This window comes from Lissotriton helveticus, chromosome 7 (assembly GCF_964261635.1).
Source record: "Lissotriton helveticus chromosome 7, aLisHel1.1, whole genome shotgun sequence".
Taxonomy (NCBI): Eukaryota; Metazoa; Chordata; class Amphibia; order Caudata; family Salamandridae; genus Lissotriton; species Lissotriton helveticus.
In genome coordinates, this window is record NC_136068.1 from 515474534 (window position 1) to 515500252 (window position 25719).

Sequence of the window (25719 nt, forward strand, 5' to 3'; positions counted from 1 at the left end):
TTAAACTGGTTGGTTTTATTTAATAATATTGAAGCCAAGCCTTCTGAAGGTGAGCCATAAGGCCACTTCATGGCACCAACCACTTTATGGTCCATTCACACGCCATTAAGGCACCACAGACATCACTTCCATACCGCCAGCCACTGGCCTAATCAAACAGATCACTTGCACACACATCAATATATATATTCAAGGGCCCATGACATTCATACACCACTAGACATAATGAGTTTGAATACATTTTACCTCCTGTCAAGTATCTGCCTCCTTCTTCTTGAACATTACCAATCGCATGCCTTGTGAACCTTTACTAATGGCTCCCATGACAGCGACAGGAGGCTCAGAAAGAAATGTCTTTCATGGGCCATTAGCGCACTCACTGTGCTAAATCAAACTTCTAGTTTGTGGATGCAAGTTGGGGGGGGGGGTGCCCGAGTATGCCACAAAGCCATTCCTCGAACTTAGCGAGCACACCTACCTTTGAAAATATGGCAAACATAATGGAAATTTTCCTAAGCTTTCTAAAGAGAACATAAACTATGAAGAACGCTAGAATGTGAAACAAGGGTTGTCCGTGATAACGTAGCATATGTCCAATCAACAGTTATGTGCAGTGTCTGTGATGCACTTATCATACAGCAAACTGAACATCTACTAAGTTCTCACGGAGGATGAACATGGCAAGCAGGTCAAGGAATGACCCATAAGAACTATAGTAAATTCAAAGCGAGTGTGGCACCATGGATTTGAATCCAGGGGTAAAGATGATGTCATGACGTGTATCTGTACTACCTTTACTGTCTGCCTTCTACTTATGTAATATTCTTGGGAAAGCACACCTGCCATAAGTTGTTCTTACCCGTTCGTATGTCTGTCCTCATCAGAGTCCTGACTAACCCTGTCTAATTGTCAAGTGAGCCTATACAAATGCCTTCCATTTCTAGCTACTTGAAGGTAGAGCGAACATTTCTGTCGTATGCCATCAATGCACTCACTGTGCTAAATCCAACTCCTTCCAGTTTTTGGATGCAAGTTGGGGGTGTCTGAGTATGCCACAAAGCCATATCTCAAACTGAGCAAGCGTATCTGTAGGAAGGTGGATATCTGACTATATAGTTACCCCAACTTTTTGCCTAGTGTTTTGCTGGTTTTGGACTTAGTTGGCCTGGGATCCTGCTATTCAGGGCCCCAGGCTATATGCCCTCCCTCTAAATGGACCCCATGTACTTTAGGTACATACCTGATTGGGTATTGGGTCTCCTTTGTGAGCCCCTGTATAGTGTACCATAGGTACCCAGAGCATAGTTGCATCCAAGGCCTACCAGGGGCTGCAGCATGTATTATGCCACCCCTGGCTGGCCATCCAAACTGACACCACAGGCTGATCACTCAGCTTGGGTAGGGTGGTGTAATCACCCCTTACTTAGATATAGTATACCTATATCTACCAATATATATATATATACACATATGCACCTGTAAGTCACTCCTATGGTAGGCCTCGACAATCCTGGAGGCAGAGTGCTTGGTTTCACGTGAGAGTGTGCCCTAGCATAAGCTGAGCCCCTCTGCAGCTTTCGGAACCATGTCCTTATAGCTGTTCTATGATATAGCCATACCATATACTCTTAAGTGCATTATAATCCTCGCGGTTAATGCTTACTTTGGTTTGGCTTTATCAAAACATGTCGTGTAAGGTGTCAAACACTTTGGAATACTACCCCCTGCCAATTCTGGCGGCTGGGGTACCATTCCACCCTTCTAGAGGGAGAAGACATGTATGTTACTGCTTTACCCGGTCAAAGTTAAACAGAGCCTCAGCATCACAAAATGGATGCTGCTGCCACAGACACGAGTCTGACCTCCTGCAGCTGGGGGAAACTCCAGGAAGGGAGGCCTGGACCATAGGTTTCCTGTTGAGGGAGGTTCTAGCACCTCTCCAGACAGCCTGTAGTGTATTGGGGCAGGGTGGGTTGAATGGAAAGATGCTTTTCCAGACACTGCCTGGGGCATACAAGGTGCTCCATGCATAGCCCGGTTCAAACCAGTTGCCGGGGCACTCCAGCCCCGCTCTGGCGCGAAACTGGACAAAGGGAAAGGGGTGTAACCACCCCATTCCTAAGCATGGGCGGAATTTGCGGATTCGCAATCCGCGAATTTGCGTATTTGCGGATTGCGAAAATTCGCAAAATCCGCGAATTCTCGTGGATTTGCGGATTTTTTGGGGGGCTGTGTGTTCGCACGGGTTTCTGCAAGTTCGCGAGGGTTTTGTACAATTTCGCAAATTGCGAACTTACGTGTCGGGTCGCCAGTTTTGCGAACTTGTTGTTTCTACGTGCCCAGCCTGTTTGCAAGGCTTTCTTCATCACTGCCACCCTCTGTCACCACTGGCACTCTCTTTGGTCACCCATGCCACCCTCTGGCTCACCCATGTCACCCTCTGTGTCATCACAGCACCCTCTGGTTCACCAGTGTACATTATTGGGGCAAAGCAAAGCACTGCCATCCTCTGTCAACACTGGCACTCTGGTTCACCCATGCCACCCTCTGGCTGGCACACCCATGCCACCCTCGGTGTCATCACAGCACCCTCTGATTGACTAGTGAGTGTACATTATTGTGGCAAAGCCAAGCACACCTGCACTAAGTTTTGCAAACAACAACACCTGCCCTGCCCCAACTGACATTAATGAAGGCTGGCACCTGCTTGTCTGCTCCCTTTCCTTTTTGTTGCAATAACAGGATGCAATGGCATACTTGTAACTATTCTGTGACTGTCAGAGCAGGGTCACACAATAGTTGCAAGTAGGCAACCGGATTCTGGAGGGCCCCTTCAGGAAGCACTACAGGTAAATGGTTACAAATGATGAGCTCGAACTTTTGCACCTGCTCGTTGGTTTTGCTTTTGCAAAACTCGTTTTTCGGTAATTTCGCCCTATTCGCGAGGCGCGGCGTCGTGCGAACTCGACCGTGGAAGCCGCGAACTCGTGCGAGTTACCCCAAGGTTGAGTATGGGCGCCGCCATTTTGTTTGCGTGACGTATTTCCGTTTCCGCCGCTATGTGTAATCTCGCGCAATGAGCGCCTTGCGAATGCAAGTTCGCACGAGTTCGCGAGAGAAATCGCGTGCGAACTTACTTACGCGCACTTGATCGGGCCGCCGTCTTGTTTTTCATTCATTCCTATGTGTCTGGGTATGGTGTTTCTATCCTCTGTATATCTCTGCCATCCTTTGCTTGTTTTAATATTTTTTTGATCTATTTAACTTATTTTCTATCCCTCTATTTTTCTAGATCTATATTTTTGTGTTTTAGGCTACTTTTGTTTACTTTTCAACTACTTTTTAAAACTTTTATTTCCTTCTTCCCTACTCTTATTCTTTTTCATTTTGTCTCTTCTTTACTGCTAACACCTGCCCAGAACATGGTCAAGACAGCTGTCAAGCTGCCCAAGACGGGCACCGCAGCCCGTGCCCGGCTCCCGTGTGGTCGCTTGAGGGCGGAAATGGTGGTGCCCCGGGAGATCTTCAGCCCTGAGGAGGTGGGCGCACTTGTTTTTTATGTGCAGCGCCGTCTCCCCAGGACCATCGCGGCAGGCGGCAGGATCGCTGCTGGTTATACCAACAGCCAGGAGCGACGGAAGCGGTGGGGGCAGGTGTGCCGGGCCCTTTTTAAGATCACGGGGGTCCAGCGCACCTACAATCAAGTCACCCACCGCTGGACCGATATCCTGGACCGAGAGCGTGACCTGCTAGACGTGCTGGGAGTGGAGGTCCCCGGGCTTGGTGAGTAGTAGTAGCAATTTTTTCATCACTCACTACTCTGTTTTTTCTCCTGCTCTGTGTGACTGTGTTATATTGCAAATGTTTGCTTTAATGTTTTTACAAAGAGCAATAATGCTGCTGATTACATTGATAAGAGAGGTAAATTAATATTTCAAAATCTTCTGTGCATTTCAGGTGCACTGTTCTCCTTCTCTGTGGCGGTGCCACTGCTTATTTGTTTTCTATTTTGTGTTCATTTAATTGGGCTGAGTAATGTATGAGTGTATTTTACAGAACTGCGTAATGCTAGACACAAAGGGGCAGATTTACAAGCCCCTTGTTCCACGTTTACGCTGCCTTACCTGACGCACAGCGACGTAAACGTGGCGCATCCCTGCGAGTCATGTACAACGTGATCCATCTAAGGAGATGCGCCACGTTAAGGCCTGGGCCTGCGCCACAATGGGTGCGTTCCCACGCAAGGGGGGGGGGGGTGGCGGTCAGGCAGCTGTGCGCCTCGCAAAAGTGCCTGCGTGAAATCTACAAGATTTAACACAGGCACTTCCGCGACGCTGCTATGTCAATTCTTTATGCCTGCTTGCTTGAAGCAGGCGTAAGGACTGATGCGGTATGTTGAGTATTGGGCAGCCCTGAGCATTGCTATAGTTGCATCGCGCCCGCGACGCGACTCTAGAGATGCGCCCCTCTTTCGTCACGAGATGTGTCACGCATCTGCCTACCCTTGCGCCAGGGTTTGCCGCATTGTAATAGCGGCGCATCTGCCGTGACGCAAGGTTAGTTTTGCGTTACGCATTTGTTCTGGTGCACATCTGGAGGTGTCCAGCTCAGAACTCGTAAGTATGCCCCTAAGTGTCAGATTAGCAATTACCTGCGCATCCCTGCAAAGTGTGCGGCACGCCAGCACCACCCATGGTGCGCCATATTTACAATGCGGCACACCATGGTCCCAAAACGTCACCGAAGCGTTACGCATCGGTGCCGTAAAGGCGGCTCATTGATGGAGTTGCGTTGCAACGATGGCGCAGCTCCAGCAATGCTGCGTCAAGCCGTAAGTCTGCTTCATGCAGGCGCAGGGTTTCAGTGACGCATCATTGTCCTAAATGACTGATTGAAATTTTATATATTCCCCATAGCCACTTTTAGCATGCGTTCCTGCGCAGGAACGCGCTCCCTTGCGCTGGAACGCTCCCTAATGGCGCAGGGCTTTAGAATGGGATGCCTCTCCCATATGCGTAACGTTGTTAATATACGCCACACCATGGCGCCTCTCTTGTTGTGGCGCTGCATCACAAAATTGACGCAAGAATGGAGCAAAAGAGCTGCAAGGGGCTTGTAAATCTGCCCCTAGAGTAGAGGCTCAGGTGCAGTCCTTCCTTTGTAGCCCTCATTTTGGATGAAATAGTTGGTTCTTGTTCTTTCTAAATGTTTGATTTGGTTGACAAGGACATCGGCAAGCAGCAATCATCAATGTTTTCTGTTCATTCTTTCATGTTGTACGTCAGGTCCGCCCAGGGGCAAGCGGACCGAAAAATCGGATGCAGTGGCTCCAAAGGAGGAGGATGCAGGCCAGGGCGGCGAGTGCTCCTTTGCTGGCCCCAGTAAGTTTTCATTTAAATATAGAGGACCTATTGTTGTCCAAGCGTTCCTAATTTAATTGTTTCGAAATAGTGTTTAGATAGGAGCAAAATCAATAATCCTACTGTTGCAGGGACAATTCTCCACAAACCGAACTATGGACACCAAAGACCAGAGTAATAATATTTCAGAGTGGCGTGTTTGGCACACTGTATAAACCTGGTAGTGTCAGCGGCACGGACTCCTCCTTGCAAAAATTGCAAAACTTTTCGCTCAGTCACTCTAGTCTGGAGGACCAAAAACCACAGAGTCTATTCAAGTTTAAAAGCTTTATTAAAAGTTTAAGTAAACACATATATTAAAATAAAGTTAGTTGGAAATGGAAAAGTGCTTGGTGCTGAGTTGATGAGTAATGGAACACATTTCTTGTGGTCGAGCCGAGCTTTCACCTGGTTTGAAGTTGATGTTGCTCTTGTCCTTAGAAGTCCAGTTTCTGTCTGTTCAGAGAAAAATGGTGTGTGTTAAAATTAAGCAAGCATTCAACAATTGTGACAAAAAAGTGAAGCAAGACAACAGCTTTCCCTGGAAGGAGGGACATTTTTACTTTAGACTAGAGTAGACAGTCAATAAATTTTTCTGTTGTTTTCACATTTTTTCATTCATAGACCAAATACTAGTGAGTGGTGTAATCTAACATTCTTAAATCTACTTTGTAGGTGGAACATCTGGTGGCGGGGCCAGCTCGGATGTGGTGGTGATCATTGACTCTGAGTCCGAGGATCAATCTGGGGAGGAGGCGGCGCTAGAGGAGTCGGACCAAGAAGTACAGACTGTGAGGAAGGAGACAGTGGCGGTGGCAAGTACAGGTAAGCTGGATCATGGTACTATCTGACTCTTAGATAGGATATGATGTGTATCCAGTGGTGGCCCAGTGACAAATTACAATATGGTAATTACAGCAGGCTGGGACCGACAGACAGATAGAGGCAGAGACAGAGAGAGAGGAAGACAGAAGGAGAGAGAGAGAGGGAGGGAGCCAGAGGGAGGGTGAGGGAGGGAGACAGAGAGAGAGAGACAGCGAGGTAGAGGGAGACACAGGGAGACATAAAGAGGGAGACAGAGAGAGAGAGAGAGAGGGAAACAGACATATCGCCTGGGCTTCTGCCAGATCTCTTTCATATGAAAGAGCATCAAACCAAGGATACAAGTGAGTTGTGGGAAGGGAAATGGTGATTCAAGCGCCCCCCCTTGCCCCTCCCTGCGGACGCCCATGATACTGGCCTGAATAGTTTTGTACTGCGCTGGCTAGTTGCTAGTTGTACTGTGACACAACTTCCTGCTGAATTATTTTGTGTTAATCATATTCTTAAAGAGCATTGGTTACATATTATGTCTTTCTTTCTTCATATAGTTGGCAATACTAAAACCTCAAAACCGACGAGGAGTATGCTGGCTGTACTGGCCCGGCAACGGAGGCTGGAAGCAACTGTTGCCGAATATCGGCGGCTGGTGGAACTGGAGGGGGACGACACGCACTCCAGTGCATCAAATCTAACATCTACATCCTCCTCCGTGACCCCATGTTCTGCCGGTAAGCGCAGTGCTCCAGCGAACCGGAGCCGTGCTGGAAGACGCCACCGCCGAGCAGCAAAGGCTGCACCTCACAGTACTGTTAAGGCTCGCTTGCGCCGTGCACTCCGCAGAGTGTCCGACCTAGAGGCGGAGGTCCAGAAATGGAACGAGTATCAGAATGTGGTGGAGGGCCTCCGCTTAGATCACGCCACCCTCCAGGAGAAGTATGATGCCCTGGCCCTAAGGCATGATGCCCTGGAGGCCAAACTCAACACCTTGCATCCCTAGAGTGTCCCTTGCCCCTTTTTTAGAGACTTTTGGGGGGTGGGAATTGGGAGTTGGGTTTTTTGGGGACTTTTGAAGGACTATTTATTTGTTGGGGTTAGGGAGGGTCTTGCGGGAGATTATTTTGTTAGGGATATAAATATACTTTTCAAACTTTATCTGAGCATACCTGTTTTTTTACTACTTTTGAGCTTGGTGGGTGGTGGTTTTGCAGTAAGTTCATTTAACTGAACACTGTCATCGTGTTGGTTCACGTGCAATAGGCCAAATGTTTTCCAAAGTAAATGCCTGTCACAGAGTTTGTTAATTCAAGAGCCCTAGGACTTTACTACTAGTACCACTGTCACTCTCTCGCCTCTCCGAACACTCCATTATACTACCTCCCATCCAAACGCTTATCTTACCTGTAATTTGTGTTTGAGGGCTGGCTCCACCTGGAATTCACAGAGTCCTAAAGCGTTCTGCAGCAGGGCCACAACTGGAGTTTCCCGGCGTGGATTTTCTGCAAAACAAAAGCAATCAACATTAGAAATGTGGCAGCGGTGCTCACACACCACAAAAACCTAGAAGCCCCACAGACAGCACCCCTAAGACAGGCAAGCGAGCAATAATAACGCCTAAACGTTCACGTGCAATAGGCCAAATGTTTTCCAAAGTAAATGCCTGTCACAGAGTTTGTTAATTCAAGAGCCCTAGGACTTTACTACTAGTACCACTGTCACTCTCTCGCCTCTCCGAACACTCCATTATACTACCTCCCATCCAAACGCTTATCTTACCTGTAATTTGTGTTTGAGGGCTGGCTCCACCTGGAATTCACAGAGTCCTAAAGCGTTCTGCAGCAGGGCCACAACTGGCCAATTTCATCCCTTAATAGACCTTGCCAGCAATGGCCCAGCCAAGACCCGTAAACCCAAGCGCAAACAAGTTTGACAGTTGACACCCCCAAACAGCCAAAAATGCAAATCGGGGAAAAAAAGTCACACTTAGCAAAATGTATTTAAATGAGGACTCACTACTTCCAGTCCCTCTTTAGGGGACTCAACGTAAGTTTCTTCATTGTGCAGAATCCAGGCATCAGCATTACGGGAAATGGATAGGATGAGTGGAGGAGGAGGATAGACGACCAGGACTGAGTTCTTGTCAACTAACTGTTGTGAACGTGAGGAATGCTGCGGCATCAAAATCAAGACAGTTCTGCTGATGGGCTTGTTGTTGCTTGTGATGGGGTGATTACAGTTTTGTTGTGAATGTGATGAAGCACTTGCTAAACAAAGAAAGACAGACACACAGGAATAAAAGTCAATAAGGAGGACTAAATTTACAGTTAATGAGTCATTGACTCATTTTCAGAACTCGCTGTCAGGGAAGCAGAACTCGTCCTCATACTCTGCTAATTCATCACTCGATTGTACTTCTGGTAACTGAGGAGAACTTTCCTCAGGTAGGTCGGTGTTCTCTTCTTCCTGCGTGCATTCTCGTACTTTGTAATCTGGTGGTATGAAGTGCTGGTTCATCTTTATCACGGTGAGCCGCTCCACATTTGCGGGCAAGAGGCGGGACCTTTTGCAAGTCACAATGCCACCAGCAGAACTAAAAACACGTTCTGAAGACACGCTTGCGAGTGGGCAAGACAAGTAATTGATGGCCAGGTTGGTAAGCTCTCGCCATATTTTTCTTTTCCCATGCCAATACGCCAATGGGTCCTCAGTAATATTGACCGCTGTGGAGTCATCCAGATAGGCCTGCACCATTGAAATAATGTCCTCCCGCATTCCTGTACTTTGCACTTCTGTGTCCTTTCTGGGACAAGGAAACCCTAGCTCACTTAGCCAATCCGCTTCAGACATATCGCCTGGGCCTGGTGCAGATGATACGGTTGCTGGTGTGGTTAACGGCTTAGTGGAAAAGTCACTCACTTCTACCAGAGGCACAGATGCAGAAGTGCTTTTTTGGGACGCCTGATGGCCTGCTGATTCACTAGTAGTACTGTCTTCTCGTACAGTTTCCTTCCGCTCTCTTTCAAAACGAATGGCTGACTGAGCTAGCCAACCTTTGTACTCTGTAACATCTGATGTTTCAAAAGGAATTATTACTTTGCCAAACAATGGCTTTTTGTAACGTGGATCCAGAATAGTAGCACAAATGTAGTGCTGTTGTTTCTTGATATTTACAAGCCGTTAATTGCTAACTAGGCGTTGTAATACTCTCTGCGCCAACTCATATGCTTCATTCTTTCCAGCATCTTTTAATTGTGAAGACACCACCTTGACTTGGTGCTCGAGCTTCAGCAACAATGGGATAGCTTTGCTCAAAGAACAGTCCTCCCTGCTGACGTCACGCGTGAAGACCTCAAAAGGACGAAGCATGTCTGTCAGGCTTTTAACTAGCTGCCATTGCTCCACCGCTAGCATCATTTCTGTCGTATCACCACCCAGGTTGTAGAAATACTCATTGAGTACTGGAAACAGCTCATGCAGACGCTCAAGCATGTAGAAGGTTGAGTTCCAACGTGTTGCCACCTCCTGGATAAGTGCTTTCACTGGCATACTACGTTCATTTTGCTTGCGCCTCAGCTCCTTCCGGGCCTTAAACGAATGGTTAAAATGTGTGCATATTCTTCTGCAGATGGTCAGTATTTTGTCGACTGCAAGTTCTTTTTTCAAGAACTTTTGCACGACAAGGTTCATACAGTGCGCCAAACACGGCACTCTGAAATAGAAACCGTCCTCCATGGCCCTAACTACATTGCTGCCATTATCAGTAGAAACATAACCAACCTTGCATTTTCTTGGGGGCAGCCATTGCGAGACCTTTTTGTTAAAGTCATCCAAAATGTTGGCTGCAGTATGACTTTTCTCCATGCCAAACATGGCTAATGTTGCATGTTTACGAGCACCCTTAAAAATCTCGACCAAGTCACCACCTGCATTTATCTGTTTTGTAACCCCTGAAAAAGAGACCCAGTGTGCAGTGATGCACATGTAATCAAGGGCTTGGCAACTGGTCCACATGTCGATTCTCAGGTGTATAGTGTGAACAGCACTCTTCTGCAAAGCAGCCCCAACCAACTCAAGCACCTCTTTATATAGTGCTGGAACAGCAACCCTGGCAAAATAGAACCGGCTAGGAACCTTCCATTTAGGGGCCAGTGTTGCCACGAGTTCAAGGAAACCCACACCTTCGACAAACGAAAAAGGGAGAAGGTCCACCGCTAGCATTTTAGCCAGCTTAGTGTTATACAGGCGTACAATTGGGTGGTTGCGTTGAAATTGCACATCTGAGGAGAACATGGCTGAAATGGTGTGCTGGACAAATTTACGGGATGATGCTGATGCCTTCTTCGACCCACTTCTGATCAGTGTTGACATTTTCCGCATTGGTGTGTCTCCCAGACTCTCAGTGTGCCTCCTATGTGTTCCGGAGGGTGTGGTGCTGCCAGGGGTACTGGGTGCAACCGGACACATGTCTGACGCTTCTTCTACCTCCCCGTCATCTTCAGATGAAACACCTAGTATGGGTATATTTTGGCCACTTGCCCTTTGGGATTGCTTTCCCTTGATGTTTGCTAGGTGCTCAAACCATTCGACAGCGTGCCTTCTTTCAAGATGACCTATCTGGCCTCCGGTTCTATAGTTGGTACCAGTCTTACCACGGCTAACGCTAGTCTTACAAATGCAACAAACGGCTATGTTATCATACTTTGCATGGACACTAAAAAAGTTCCAAACTGGGGACTTGAAACCTCTGGTTTTGGCGCACGAGATGATACTGCCAATGCCAGATGAAGCAGTGGTGGATGAGCCTTGCAGACATCTACTGGGTTGTGCAATTATTTCAGCAACCCTACTTGAGGGAGTCGAGCTGGATGGAGTCCCCCTCTGGGGAGAAAATATGGGAGCTGTAGGTTTTGTTGAACTTGTTGTACTACTTGACTGCATTGGTGGTGCTACCAGTGGCACGTCGCCAGGGTCACGCTCAGCCTGACGTCGGGATAGGGTATAAATGTCTGTCTGCTGCATGGCCGGTGTGGCTGGAATGACGTGTGTGATGACTAGGTCATTGCTGCCATCCTGTTCATCAACATCAGAATGAACCACTTCATCAAGTCCGACGTTCGGATCCATAAGTATGAGCTTTCCGGGGCCCTTCCTTTTAACATTTGATACCTTTCGCAGCTCATGGTGTGCCTCCCTCTCAGACGTCGGAGATGGGTGCCAATCTAGATCCAGATCATCATCTGATGGAGCGGGGCTTGAAGAGGAACTTCTACACACACTCCTTGATCTTTTCTTTGGTGGGGAGCTGGGAGAAAATGAATCATCAGGAGGAGTGCCTTCGTCTTCCTGACATGATACCCCGGCTCCAAAGTCAATTTCCTCCTGTGCCCCTACTTCTGGAAGAACAACCATTGTGGGCACTTGCACCGCTCCATGCGCCGCTACATGGGCCTTTTCACTGATCGCTATTTGCAACTCTCCATGGACCTCTCCTTCTCGGCCTTCTCCTTCTCGGCCTTCTCCTTCTCGGCCAGCTCCTTCTCGGCCAGCTCCTTCTGGGACAGCTCCTTCTGGGACAGCTCCTTCTGGGACAGCTCCTTCTCAGACAGCTCCTTGAGCATGTACTTGTGCTTGTACTAGTAACCCATACAGTTGTTGTTGCGGCTTTGGTTGTTGAATAGTACTTGTGAGATGAGTTACAACCTGTGTTGATGGTGTGCTGCTACTTTCTTGCGATGAGCCAACATCACTGGTCGTTGGTGATGTAACCACTAAACAGGCTACCTGTCCAGCACTCATGGTGGGCCTTTGTTTTCCCCACAAAAATTTAGTGGTGGTGCCACCAGTCTCCTTGGTAAGTGATGCCACTTGCTTCTTCTTCTCCTTAGTAGAGACATCTTTCTTGCTAGAGGACCTACGGGCACCTCTTTTTGGAGCCATCTTCTTCAGATGTCGGAACAACAGGCCGCAGCAGGACTTCTTCCTGGCACTGATGCTCAACGATGATGCGAATTTATTGACTTTATGCACCTACAAGCAAACGAAGACAGAGGAACATCAGTAAATATATGTTGCATATGTAGCACTTCAATAAATAGTTTGCAAGTAGGCATTTATGAATACACTCGTGCACACCACACAATATGGAAATTTCAAAATTAAGAATTGCTAAATTTTTGGGAAACAGGAATTTAACATTGATCCAAGAGAGCACACACAGAGAGGGTTATAGTTTCATGTACCACTGACTCCCCCTGGGCACAATGGGTGAAAGCAAGGCAAAATGGGTGCAGGCCTATGGCACAAAGCTCACTGCCTGCCTTCAAAATGGCCGCTTGACCCCCATCCACATGGCCAGGACCATGCCTCAAAATGGCCACCACCAACATAGCCAGCCCCCAACCCCTACTCCAAAAAGTCAAAAAACACAACACAAATCAAATCACCACAATCCAATGCCATCCATGAAGTTTCAGAAGGCTTATGCTGCCTGCTGGTGGTTTTCTGGTGCAAAATTGCAATTTTTACAATTTCGCGAGTGCGAGATTGTTGCTTCACGGCGCGAACGTGCCGAAAAACCAGCAAAATCCGCGAACAGACCGATTCTGGGCCCCCTGGCCATAATGGATGAAATCAGAGCACACTGGGTGCAGGCCTATGGCACAAAGCACACAAACTGGCTTAAAAATGGCCCATAGACCCCCACCCACACGGGACCAGGCAATAAAATGGCCCCCACCCACATAACAAGCCCCCAACACCACCCCAAAAAGTCGTAAAACACACAATAATCACCACAATCCAATGCCATCCATGCCCTGGCCAGAATCATGTTAAAAATAAATTTCAACAAAACAGTTGTATCATGCATGCACCCATAACTAAGCCTGGTGGTTTTCAATTCATGTGCAGAATTGTAATTTTTACAATTTCGCGAGTGCGAGATTGTTGCTGCGCGGGACGCGAGCAGTGCGAACACAAGCAAAAAAATCCTCAGCTCGCGAACTTGCAGATTTTCCCCCCCAAAAAGTCGAAAAACAAGCAACACACACAAAAATTACCACAAACAAACAACATCAACTTACTTCCTTGTGAAATAAAATTTCGAATCCAAAAGTAATCCAAAAGGCCTCAAATCCAAATATCCAGCAGCATCCACAAAAAGTAATCCTTCCCAGTCAAGATCGAAATCAAAGTGGCCAGGAAATGGACTAAGCAATGGGAGGAGCTTGCTGGACAGGAACAGGAAGTTGGAGACTGGGGCACTTCCTTCACCCCACCCCTAAGGGAGGAGCTTGCTGGACAGGAACAGGAAGTTGGAGACTGGGCCACTTCCTTCACCCCTCCCCAATTGTAATTTTTGTACTTTCGCGAGTGCGAGATTGTTGCTGCCCGTGCCGCGGACCGCGAGCAGTGCGAACACAAGCAAAAAATCCGCTTCGCACGGATTTGCGTATTTTCGCCACATCAGCGAGAGTTCGCGGATTGCGGATTTGCCGAAAATCCTAAAAATCCGCGAGCAGAACGGATTTTGCGCCCATGCTTACCCATTCCCAGGTCCACCCATAGGAGGGACCTAGCGGGTAATCCAGCCCATTTTCTTAGTATAAAGATAGGTGCTGTGTCCCCAGGACTTTAGATTATCCTTGAACGAAACTCTGAAACAAAACTCTTGGACCTTCGACGTTCTATTTCGACTAGAAGACTGAAGACATCTCCCTTGTGGTCAGGGAGTGACCACCCTGTGCAAACAGGCACCACCAGTAACTTGCCGGTCTGCTTTGTTGATGCTCCTGACGGATCCCGAAGACTCAGTGACTCAGGAACTGGACTCTCACACTACTCTGACTCCGACCCACATCCACAGCAAAGCTGAGACCCGTAGCTGACACGAGGTGGGATCGGACACCCTGGACATCCTGCATTTTGTTGACAGTGCAACTACCGAGGCACCCTCACAGTTGTGCATTGGGGTACGAGAAGCCCCAGACCTGAGCGCCATTTTCACCAAAGCTCAGCCCTCCCCACTCCACGAGTATCGTGTGGGGCCCGCTCTTGCATTTCCGCTCAATGCGTCTTCCTGGTTGCTGGCCTGCTGGCTAGTGAGCCCCCTGAAGACAGACCTTTGAAACCAAGCTGCTTTTCTTGCTGCTCCAGGCTTGCTCCAGCTTCCCTGCAAAGGAGAAGCTCCCCAGACCTTGCTGGTCTGACTCGAAGCTAATCTTCACTTCCTGTGTTGATTGCGTTTGCCAAGGCTTGTTGGGTCCAATCCGGATACCGACACCGCAGTCAACTAGATCCTTTGTGGGACAGTTCCAATCCAGCTCCTGGTCATCGTCGACACCTCCTGGTCCTCGTAGCTGCAGAGACAAGCTTCACCTCTTCACCTGATTTCATCGCAACCTCGCCTGGTTCCTTCCTGGTCACTGGCTAGTGACCCAGACTCTGTCCCCTCTGCTTTCAGGTTCATCAGTTCTTTAATCCACCCTTGGATCCACCCGGACACTCTTCCTTTGGTCGCCTGCAGCACTTCTTTTGCAGATCTCAATTGAAAGCATTGACGAAACCTGACACGAAAAGACACCTATGCACCTGGCTTACCTGGGTGAGGTAACTTGAGTACTCCAGTGCTCCCGTGGGTATTGACTCTCCAAGTGTCCTAGTTTAAAGGGGTTTTGTCGTAGTCCATCCGGAAGTGCCCTAAAACAGTAACTTTGTAACTTCTTCATTCTCCATTATAAGTCAATGGTAACTCGCGACTGTGTTCCCACACTGCACGCGTCTCCCGTGGGTCTCCTACTTCCTAACCTTTGGTTGTTCAGTGTAGCCCCAGCGATTCCCTAGGCCCTAGGCCTATTCACTATTCCTGGAGTGGTTCTTATACCACTTACTTAGTATATGGTTTGTAAGGCCCCTAGGGCATAACTGTATTTGTGCAACTTATCGTATGCTAATTGAGTAACTTGTGATGTACTTCGATCTCTGACCTCATAAAGAGTGCAGAGGGGTTGTGTTAGAAATAAATACATGTATATTTGATATATACCTTGTGTGGTGTCCTTTCATTTGGTTTTCAAGGGATTATAATTAGTAAAACAGCTTGCTTTACATGCTTTACATGCTCTCTGAAGTCTTAGCCTATGGCTGCTGGTCCATGCTACCCCTAGGATAGCTTGTCTATAAGGTTGACTTTACAACCACCATCAATAAGGGTCGTTTAGAGTGGTGCAAGGTGCCCACTAGAATAGTAGACATCATATGCCAGGCTAACTTCTCAAAGTATCTACCTTTGAAAATAAGGCAAACATTCTGGGGGATATTGCCGAAGTTCCCTCGAGTAACAGGCCAAACAAATGTCCTGTGGGTCTCATTCACCAACACTTTTACTTTGACAGCGTGAAAACTCAATTACTACCGTGCATCATACACAATGCTATTGAAAAAGGGCACAGGACACAATATCTTGTATGAAGATTGTTTCCACATCTTAAACTAAAGATGTATAAAGAATCTTCATACAAGATATTGTGTCCTGTATCCCTTTTCAATAACATGGTTCTGATACCAGTTAATAATTGAGGCTGCACACTTTCAAAACAAGTAGAAATGCTGGTGAATAAGTCCCATTGGGCATTTGTTTGACTTAATACGCTTACTACGCTTCTCCATGGGAATCAGGGAGGTCCTTGTGTAGTGTACATAGGTTGCCTATTAAGCACTTCAAAATCCAGTCAGGCCTTTAATATTTTGCCAAACAGGATACTCTGTGACAATGTGACGCATGTTCTGTCCACCAGTATGTGTAGTGTGGGGACTATAATGTACTTGTCAATCGGCGAACCCAACAACTACCACATTCTGAAACCAGATAAAGGTGTCGAGAAGTCCATGATTTCCTGAAGTAGAGGAACAAATATTCTGCAGCTGCTTGCCTAGCAAAGTAGTGGCCCACAGATAGTAGGTATCCATTCACAGCAATTGAAAGGTTTACCTAATGGCAGCTCCACCTCAATTTCCCAGTACAACATAAAACAGATAGAAAAACAGAATGCAGGCTTACTTGGGCACTGAGAACTGTAAACACGAGTCTCCTGCCTCTTTCCCTGCATTGCAAAAAACACAGTTGATGGACAGAATATAGATCAATGTCATACATTCACCCCAGTACAAGGATCTGGGCCTAAATCCATCGTTTTTTTGCACTCCACACCACCCTGGGTTAGACACTGGCTATATGCAAATCAGCTCTGACCCTGTGCCTCATGCGAACAGTCCAGTCCAAACTACCAAGCCATGTCTTTCCCAGACCAGAATCAAGCATCCAAGGACCGGTTTCTGGCTATCAGCCTTCATTCAGCCTGGATAGCTTGACTCCAGTGGTGTGGAGAGCCTGGGACTCACGTCTGAGCATACCCAGCCCACTCGGGGTGAAAATTGCAAAAAACACAGTTGATGGACAGAATGTAGAACAATGTCATACATTCACCCCAGTACAAGGATCTGGGCCTAAATCCATCGTTTTTTGCACTCCACCCCACCCTGGGTTAGACACTGGCTATATGCAAATCAGCTCTGACCCTGTGCCTCATGGGAACAGTCCAGTCCGAACTACCAAGCCATGTCTTTCCCAGACCGGAATCAAGCATCCAAGGACCGGTTTCTGGCTATCAGCCTTCATTCAGCCTGGATAGCTTGACTCCAGTGGTGTGGAGAGCCTGGGACTCATGTCTGAGCATACCCAGCCCACTCGGGGTGAAAATTGCAAAAAACACAGTTGATGGACAGAATGTAGAACAATGTCATACATTCTCCCCAGTACAAGGATCTGGGCCTAAATCCATCGTTTTTTTGCACTCCACACCACCCTGGGTTAGACACTGGCTATATGCAAATCAGCTCTGACCCTGTGCCTCATGGGACAGTCCAGTCCGAACTACCAAGCCATGTCTTTCCCAGACCGGAATCAAGCATCCAAGGACCGGTTTCTGGCTATCAGCCTTCATTCAGCCTGGATAGCTTGACTCCAGTGGTGTGGAGAGCCTGGGACTCACGTCTGAGCATACCCAGCCCACTCGGGGTGAAAATTGCAAAAAACACAGTTGATGGACAGAATGTAGAACAATGTCATACATTCACCCCAGTACAAGGATCTGGGCCTAAATCCATCGTTTTTTGCACTCCACACCACCCTGGGTTAGACACTGGCTATATGCAAATCAGCTCTGCCCCTGTGCCTCATGGGAACAGTCTAGTCCGAACTACCAAGCCATGTCTTTCCCAGACCGGAACCAAGTATGCAAGGACCGGTTCCTGGCTATCAGCCTTCATTCAGCCTGGATAGCTTGACTCCAGTGGTGTGGAGAGCCTGGGACTCACGTCTGAGCATACCCAGCCCACTCGGGGTGAAAATTGCAAAAAACACAGTTGATGGACAGAATGTAGAACAATGTCATACATTCACCCCAGTACAAGGATCTGGGCCTAAATTCATCGTTTTTTTGCACTCCACACCACCCTGGGTTAGACACTGGCTATATGCAAATCAGCTCTGACCCTGTGCCTCATGGGAACAGTCCAGTCCGAACTACCAAGCCATGTCTTTCCCAGACCGGAATCAAGCATCCAAGGACCGGTTTCTGGCTATCAGCCTTCATTCAGCCTGGATAGCTTGACTCCAGTGGTGTGGAGAGCCTGGGACTCATGTCTGAGCATACCCAGCCCACTCGGGGTGAAAATTGCAAAAAACACAGTTGATGGACAGAATGTAGAACAATGTCATACATTCACCCCAGTACAAGGATCTGGGCCTAAATCCATCGTTTTTTTGCACTCCACACCACCCTGGGTTAGACACTGGCTATATGCAAATCAGCTCTGACCCTGTGCCTCATGGGAACAGTCCAGTCCGAACTACCAAGCCATGTCTTTCCCAGACCGGAATCAAGCATCCAAGGACCGGTTTCTGGCTATCAGCCTTCATTCAGCCTGGATAGCTTGACTCCAGTGGTGTGGAGAGCCTGGGACTCATGTCTGAGCATACCCAGCCCACTCGGGGTGAAAATTGCAAAAAACACAGTTGATGGACAGAATGTAGAACAATGTCATACATTCACCCCAGTACAAGGATCTGGGCCTAAAACCATCGTTTTTTTGCACTCCACACCACCCTGGGTTAGACACTGGCTCTATGCAAATCAGCTCTGACCCTGTGCCTCATGGGAACAGTCCAGTCCGAACTACCAAGCCATGTCTTTCCCAGACCGGAATCAAGCATTCAAGGACCGGTTTCTGGCTATCAGCCTTCATTCAGCCTGGATAGCTTGACTGCAGTGGTGTGGAGAGCCTGGGACTCACGTCTGAGCATACCCAGCCCACTCGGGGTGAAAATTGCAAAAAACACAGTTGATGGACAGAATGTAGAACAATGTCATACATTCACCCCAGTACAAGGATCTGGGCCTAAATCCATCGTTTTTTTGCACTCCACACCACCCTGGGGTAGACACTGGCTATATACAAATCAGCTCTGACCCTGTGCCTCATGGGAACAGTCCAGTCCGAACTACCAAGCCATGTCTTTCCCAGACCGGAATCAAGCATCCAAGGACCGGTGGTTTCTGGCTATCAGCCTTCATTCAGCCTGGATAGCTTGACTCCAGTGGTGTGGAGAGCCTGGGACTCGGGTGAAAATTGCAAAAAACACAGTTGATGGACAGAATGTAGAACAATGTCATACATTCACCCCAGTACAAGGATCTGGGCCTAAATCCATCGTTTTTTGCACTCCACACCACCCTGGGTTAGACACTGGCTATATGCAAATCAGCTCTGACCCTGTGCCTCATGGGAACAGTCCAGTCCGAACTACCAAGCCATGTCTTTCCCAGACCGGAATCAAGCATCCAAGGACCGGTTTCTGGCTATCAGCCTTCATTCAGCCTGGATAGCTTGACTCCAGTGGTGTGGAGAGCCTGGGACTCACTTCTGAGCATACACAGCCCACTCGGGGTGAAAATTGCAAAAAACACAGTTGATGGACAGAATGTAGAACAATGTCATACATTCACCCCAGTACAAGGATCTGGGCCTAAATCCATCGTTTTTTTGCACTCCACACCACCCTGGGTTAGACACTGGCTATATGCAAATCAGCTCTGACCCTTTCCCTGCATTGAGCACACTATACAACGACGATATGGTTGCTCCTTTTTAGGTGTTGCAGGAATTTTATCAGCAAAGTGTCGTTCCTGCAGCCTTGCCACATCCTCCAGAACACATGAAGTGGAGGTTACTGCTTCTGTAGCCATGAGACTTCCATCACAGACAACTAAAAGACAGTCTTTGTTGTACCCTGCACACAGAGACACTGGTAGCCTTGTAGAATTTTTAAAAGTCTCCTTTATTGCTTCCAGTTCAGGGTAGTATCAATCTCAGTTCAGCCATGTACCAGCTCCTACATCTCCGACACCAGCCCCACCAGGAGCAGCCTGCCTAGCTGCTCAGCCCATTTCCAACTGTCACCACTCATCCACACAGGCACCCAGGCATTCCATTCATCACAGTCACACCAACATTCTGTTACCATCTCTCGCTCTGGCTGAGCATCTAGGAGGACCCAGGCTGATTACATCTAAAGGTAATACTTAGGATATAACAGTCTTTCTGTGGTGGTCTGATGATAAATAACATACACAGTGTATGTTACCGTCTGGATCAGGTGAGTAACCAGTTTTTTTATATAAAGTGCGAGTTTTACGACTTGTATCGTATGGCTGAAGAATCTGGGCATTATTTTCCGCTCCGCCCATGTTCTTGTTGAAATCAAGTATACAGGTGGGATTGTGGACTTTGGCCATCTCACCCCAAACCTAGATGGGGAAGGGCTCTCTTCATGAATTATAGTGAGCCCGTACACATCACGCCTATCTGAGAACTTGACTGTGAGCAGTTCGTTGGAACACAACGCAATACTCTGAGATTTCTGGTGCTTCGTGCAAACAAGCTCCTGCAGGAATCCTTTGTGGCGACAACGAATTGTGACACAGGCCACAGTGCCAGCTTGGTATAGCTCACTGAACACCTCTACTCCTGTATTGAAATTGTTCACATAAAGGTTATATCCTTTGCGAAGGAGTGGCTGGACTGGCTCCCATATACTCTTTCATGTTGCCCCTAGTGTGGTAGGGCAACCTACAGGGTTTAGAGTTGGTGTCTTTCCCTGGCACTCTAAAGCTGTACACATAGCCAGTCAAGCTCTCACTCAGCATACAGCTTGATGCCATAGAGAGCTTGTTTGCTCGGAATGTACTGCCTGAACAGCAGCCACCCTTCATACAGGATCAAGGACTCGTTGATGGCTCTATTCTTTCCAGGGGTATAAACCTCTGGAAACCTGGCAGACAAATGTTTCTCAGGCCATGCCACATTTTGAACAACCTGTCATGATCTGGATGGTCCTGGGGCAATGCAGCAGAATTGTCATTGAAATGCAGCATGCGCTGCGATAGCAAAAACGATTTCTGCTCATGTGTGAAGATAGGGGTTAACCAAACCGTGCGAGTAGGACAGCAAGGTTGGTTTATGCACTACCCCCATTTTGAGCGTGGCCTACAAATATCTCCAATTCCCCTAAAGGAGTGGGAGTCCACTTGTGTGCCCTAGAATGAGGACTGAGCGTGCCTCCATGTTCCCTCAGAAATTGTTCGGCATTCAAAAAGAAATGGATGTAGTCAATTGGCAGAACAATAGCCGTATCGACTTTACATCCAGGGTCGCCAGTGAAAGGAAGAATTTAGGGCTGAACTAAATTGGGAGACTTTCAAGAGAGCGCTCTGTCTGTGCCTGCCACTGCACATGCCTGCTCTCTGGGTTGCTCTAACATGCTACTGGTGTCCCGTGCACAGACTGTGCTTGCGAAGGGACAGCACGACTGACATCATCTGCTTCAGAATCGCTGGAAACATGAGTCGTATATATACATACATAGGATCTACACAAAGAGAAAGAAACTCTCTCTATATATATATTTACTTTATTCACTTTTATGCACTGTCACTTTAAAATTTTGAATGCTATAAATAGTCAAAAAAATAGCAGCGAAACAGGTTTGACAAAGACTATTTGGGCAGTTAAAACGTGTTACCTGGATTATCGTGGCTCGAAAATACATTCTTTTCAGCCATCCCGAGCGTGCTGGAGTCTGCCTCTTATGTGGGAATAGTCGCTTTGACAATATATATTACCTACTGGCGGTCACCAGTAGGTAGTTATAGTTAGGACCAAGTTTCCAGAGGAAGAGCATTTTTTGTTTTGCTATAACTTTGGCGTTGTTTGATGAATCTTCATGACATTTTCAAAACTAATTCTTTGTTCATATCAGGTCCTATGTTGAAAGTATGGGGGTGATTCATAAAGGGGGCCGAGAAAAAAAGGGGGTTCCAAAACGTGTTTTCTCCACGTTGATTTCCATAGGAAACTTTAGACACGGCTACTGGTCGAACGGGTGAACGGAATTACCCCAAATTTGGCAGGGAGAATAGTCTTGGTCTAGAAAGCACACTTTTGTAATTTGGTGTAAATTCGTTCAGTAGTTTTGGAGAAGTATCGAAAGTTACCGATATCGATATTTGGGAATTCTGCCATCTGATTGGCTGAGGCGTTACTAGCACGAGCTTGCTGCTTATTGGCTGCGAGCGGAATGAGCGGTTACAACTAGGAAGTGTTGGCCGCCATTTTGTGATTCCATTGAAGCAAATAAGGGGAAAAAAGGGCGAAAAAAGTAGGAAAGAGGAGGGTAGGAGCGCTGTGAGCTCTGTAGGGTGGTTAGGGTGTGCTATAAAGGGAGTGTGAAGCGAAGTATTTACCCTTACCGGTGTAAAAGTGGTGTTTTGCCCAGAGTGAGATGGTGGTGAGGTGAGGTGCCGGTAAACTCGGGGAGGAAAGTGTGCAACTAACCCGTGAGCTGAGTGCTGTAAACTGATGTGCTCTGGGCACTGTAGTATACTGGCCGCTGTAGCATCGCTGTGCAGGTGGTGTTAGTATGAGTTTAGACTATAGCTGGAATGGGAAGCAAACTACTCACTGTTACTGCTCTGAATACTCGGGGATTAAACTGTGAGTATAAGTCGTGAGCTGATTGCTGTAAAGTGATGTGCTGTGATAGCACTGTAGGATACTGGCCGCAGTACCATACCTGTGTAAGTAGTATTAGTATGTGTTAGACTTGGCATCTTTTGGCGTGTTTCCCCTGACTTTTTGCTTTCTGACATTCCGGTTTTGACTCTGTTTTGCTGGTGTAATGATTCTGCGCACTTTCCCCACTGCGGTCCAGTGGGTAAGTGCAAGTGTTCCCGTATAAAATGTGTTATGGGTTGGTGTTTCCATGATTGGTATATTTGATTTATGTGTCAGTGCCCACTAAAGTGCACTGCATGTGACGGGGCCTATAAATCGAAAGCTGTTGGTGGGCTGCAGCACTGGATTGTGCCACCCACGTAAACAGCCCGTAAAGTGTAACTCTGGCCTGCCATCGCAGAACCTGTGCGCAGCCTGGGGCTGCTGTGCTGACTTGGCGAGTGCACACACTCGCAAGTCCCTAAACCTTCCCTTTGCTACAAGTGAGTCGCCCCTAAGGTAGGCCCAAGGTACCCCCATGGGCAGGGTGCATTGTATGTAAAAGTTAGGACATGCCCTGGTGTGTGTGGCATGTCCTGATAGTGAATTACAGCCTACTTCATTTTTCACTATTGCAAGGCTACCTGTTCTCCGTAGACCAGAATGGGCAGTTCGGTCATTACATCCTACAATCCTAACTGACTCAGAGAACATGGTAGAAATTCGAGTTTAGTATGCCTGAACTCAGAATGATAAAATACATCTTTTAGTGAAGTTGGTTTTAACATTTTGTGTTTTAAAATACCACTTTTAGAAAGCAGGTATTTTCTGACCTAACCATCCAGCCTGACTCCGCTCGCGTGTGTATTGTCTGTCTGGTTTGTGAGTGACAGGAGCTGGGGGGAGACAGGGTGATTTAGCCGGGCTGAATAGGCACATCTACACCTAGATGGGTGGGAGGAGTAGGGCTGAGCTCACCTTGTAAATGTGTTTGTAAATGGAAATGTGTTTGTATTTATATAGCGCCTTCTACCCTGAGGTCTTGTAGCACTGTATTCATACCGCGGTGGAACCCTTCCTGGCTTTCCTGTGAAATGTCCACTCCTGGGCACCCCCAAGGTGAAGCCAGGTATCCAAGCGCTGCTGGGGCCGTTGTGTAGATTAAGCAAGCTATTGCCCAGAGTCGCAGAGTGGGACCCATGATTAGACTAGGCACAGAGGCGAGAATGATCAGGTCCGGGGAAATTGTGTCCAAGAGCCGCCGAGGCGGGAATTGAACCCTGGTCCCGGGCCAGACCTCTGCATCAGGGTCTGCCGCTCTAACCATTGAGCCACGCTTCTCCACAATGCTGGCTCCACCTCCTGTGGTGCGTCTGAGTAACCAGTCCCACACTGACAAAGAAAGAAGGTGCACCCTGGCAGAATGCACCCCGACTGGTTTGAACTAGGTCCAGGCCCTTCTGCCTTCAGAGGACAAAGGAATTGCTGGTATAAATATTGAGGCCCAGACCCCAAGACTTTAGAACTCACTTGAATCAAGGAAACTGCCAAGAAGAAGATCTGGAAGAGCTGCCAGGAGAAGTACTGCACCTTTGCTGTGTGGTTGCTTTGTTGGGTTGGCCTGCAGTTGCTGCTTCTGCCTTGGGCAGTGAACGGACTGGACTGAACTTTCTCTACTTGTGCTGAGTAGCTCCAAGGGCTTGAGGTAGAGTTTGCCCCCTGTTCACGAATTCTCAGGAACATCAAAGACTTCAAGCCCGACGCCGTCTAAGAAGCCGCTGCCGACACCGTGTCCTGAAGGCACCGCAGAGAATACCGCCGCAACGCAGCACCAAGACCCAGGTCTCACCGAGGACACCTGCTGACACCACCACCGAGCCGCTGCTCGAGTCCTGTGGGCACCATACTCCGCACCGCCTCGCTTCACGCCGACGCCTTGGTATCACCGACGATGCAGCTGCTTGCACCGTGGTTCGGAGGCACCGCTTGTAAAGCTATATGACGCACCACCCTCATTCTGCACCGCAGCCTTGGCCTACCGACGCCTGTATCATCGACTCCAGGTGTCAGCCGATGACAGCGCTTCAGCGACAGCGATCTGCCAGCACCGTGACAAGCACCGCCTTCACCTAAAACCGTGACCCTGGTCTCACCGACGATGCCATCTGATGCCGCAACCGAGCTGCTGCTCGCACCGTGACCTGAGGGCATCGCATGCCACACCGCTGCACTTTGCACCGCAGCACCCGACGCCTGCCAACGCCAGTGCTCCTGATTCCATCAGAGAGGAGATCAACCTACAACGGGTGTGACAACGAGAGGTCATCGACGACCTGCATCTCTGAAAGGTACTGTTGGCGGGTCTTCCTGACACCGCAGCTGACCCACGACTCCGCAGCCAGCACTGTTTGGACTTGCTTGTTCACCACACTGTGATAGCCCGAACGGAACTATCAACATCAAAGAACTGTGTTTTCAAGACATCTTGCAACGCAACTATTTTAAAAGTACTGAATTGTGGATTCTTCTTGTAAATTGTCTTGTTTGAGTATATAAAAATATTGGATATTTTTCTAAACTCGTGTGGTGTCCTTTTGTAGTGCTTACACTGTATTACTGTTAGTTATGTACAAATGCTGTACACACTGCCTCTAAGATAAGCCTGACTGCTCGTGCCAAGCTACCAAGGGGTTGAGCCAGGGTTATTTTAGGAGTGTAACTCCCTTATCCTGACTAGAGTGGTGGTTCCGGTCTGGCTTTGGTGCAACCCTCAGCCAACCCGAAATCCCATTGCTAACATTGGTTGTCAGCGGTGAGGATAGGACTTGTGTTTGCACTTGACATACAGTTATTGGTGTGCACTACTACCATATCGCAGACCATTACGTACCACGTACAGGTTCTTTTTCTTTTTGGCCTATTTTTGATCTTGCCAGTTTGAACTTGCTACTGCAACATGCCGGAATCCATTGCATCATTGGTTGCATCAGTAGAAATTGCCTTTGAGGAGGATTGATTGGAAGTCTACAATGTGAAAGAGTTGAAATCGATTTGCAAGAACCTGAAAGTCCAGATCAGAGGCCTCACCTGGAAGGATGAGCTGCAAAAGGCGCTGAGGGCCTGGCTAGCAGCCAGACATGCCAGTGGGCAATCTGGTAATCTCAGTGGAGAGGAGGTGGATGAGCTTGGCGCAAGGGGAGATGTGCTTTTGGGAGGAGAGGAAACTTTCAGGCCGGGCAGCAGTAGCTTGTCCCCAGAGGAGCTGGAGGACAGGCGTGAAGCTAGAAAGTTTGAATTGAAGAAACTCAGAATAGAAAGTGAGAGGGAAGACAAGACAAAAGCCATGGAGCAAAGGAAGATGATACTAGATCATGAGAGAATGATCAAGGAG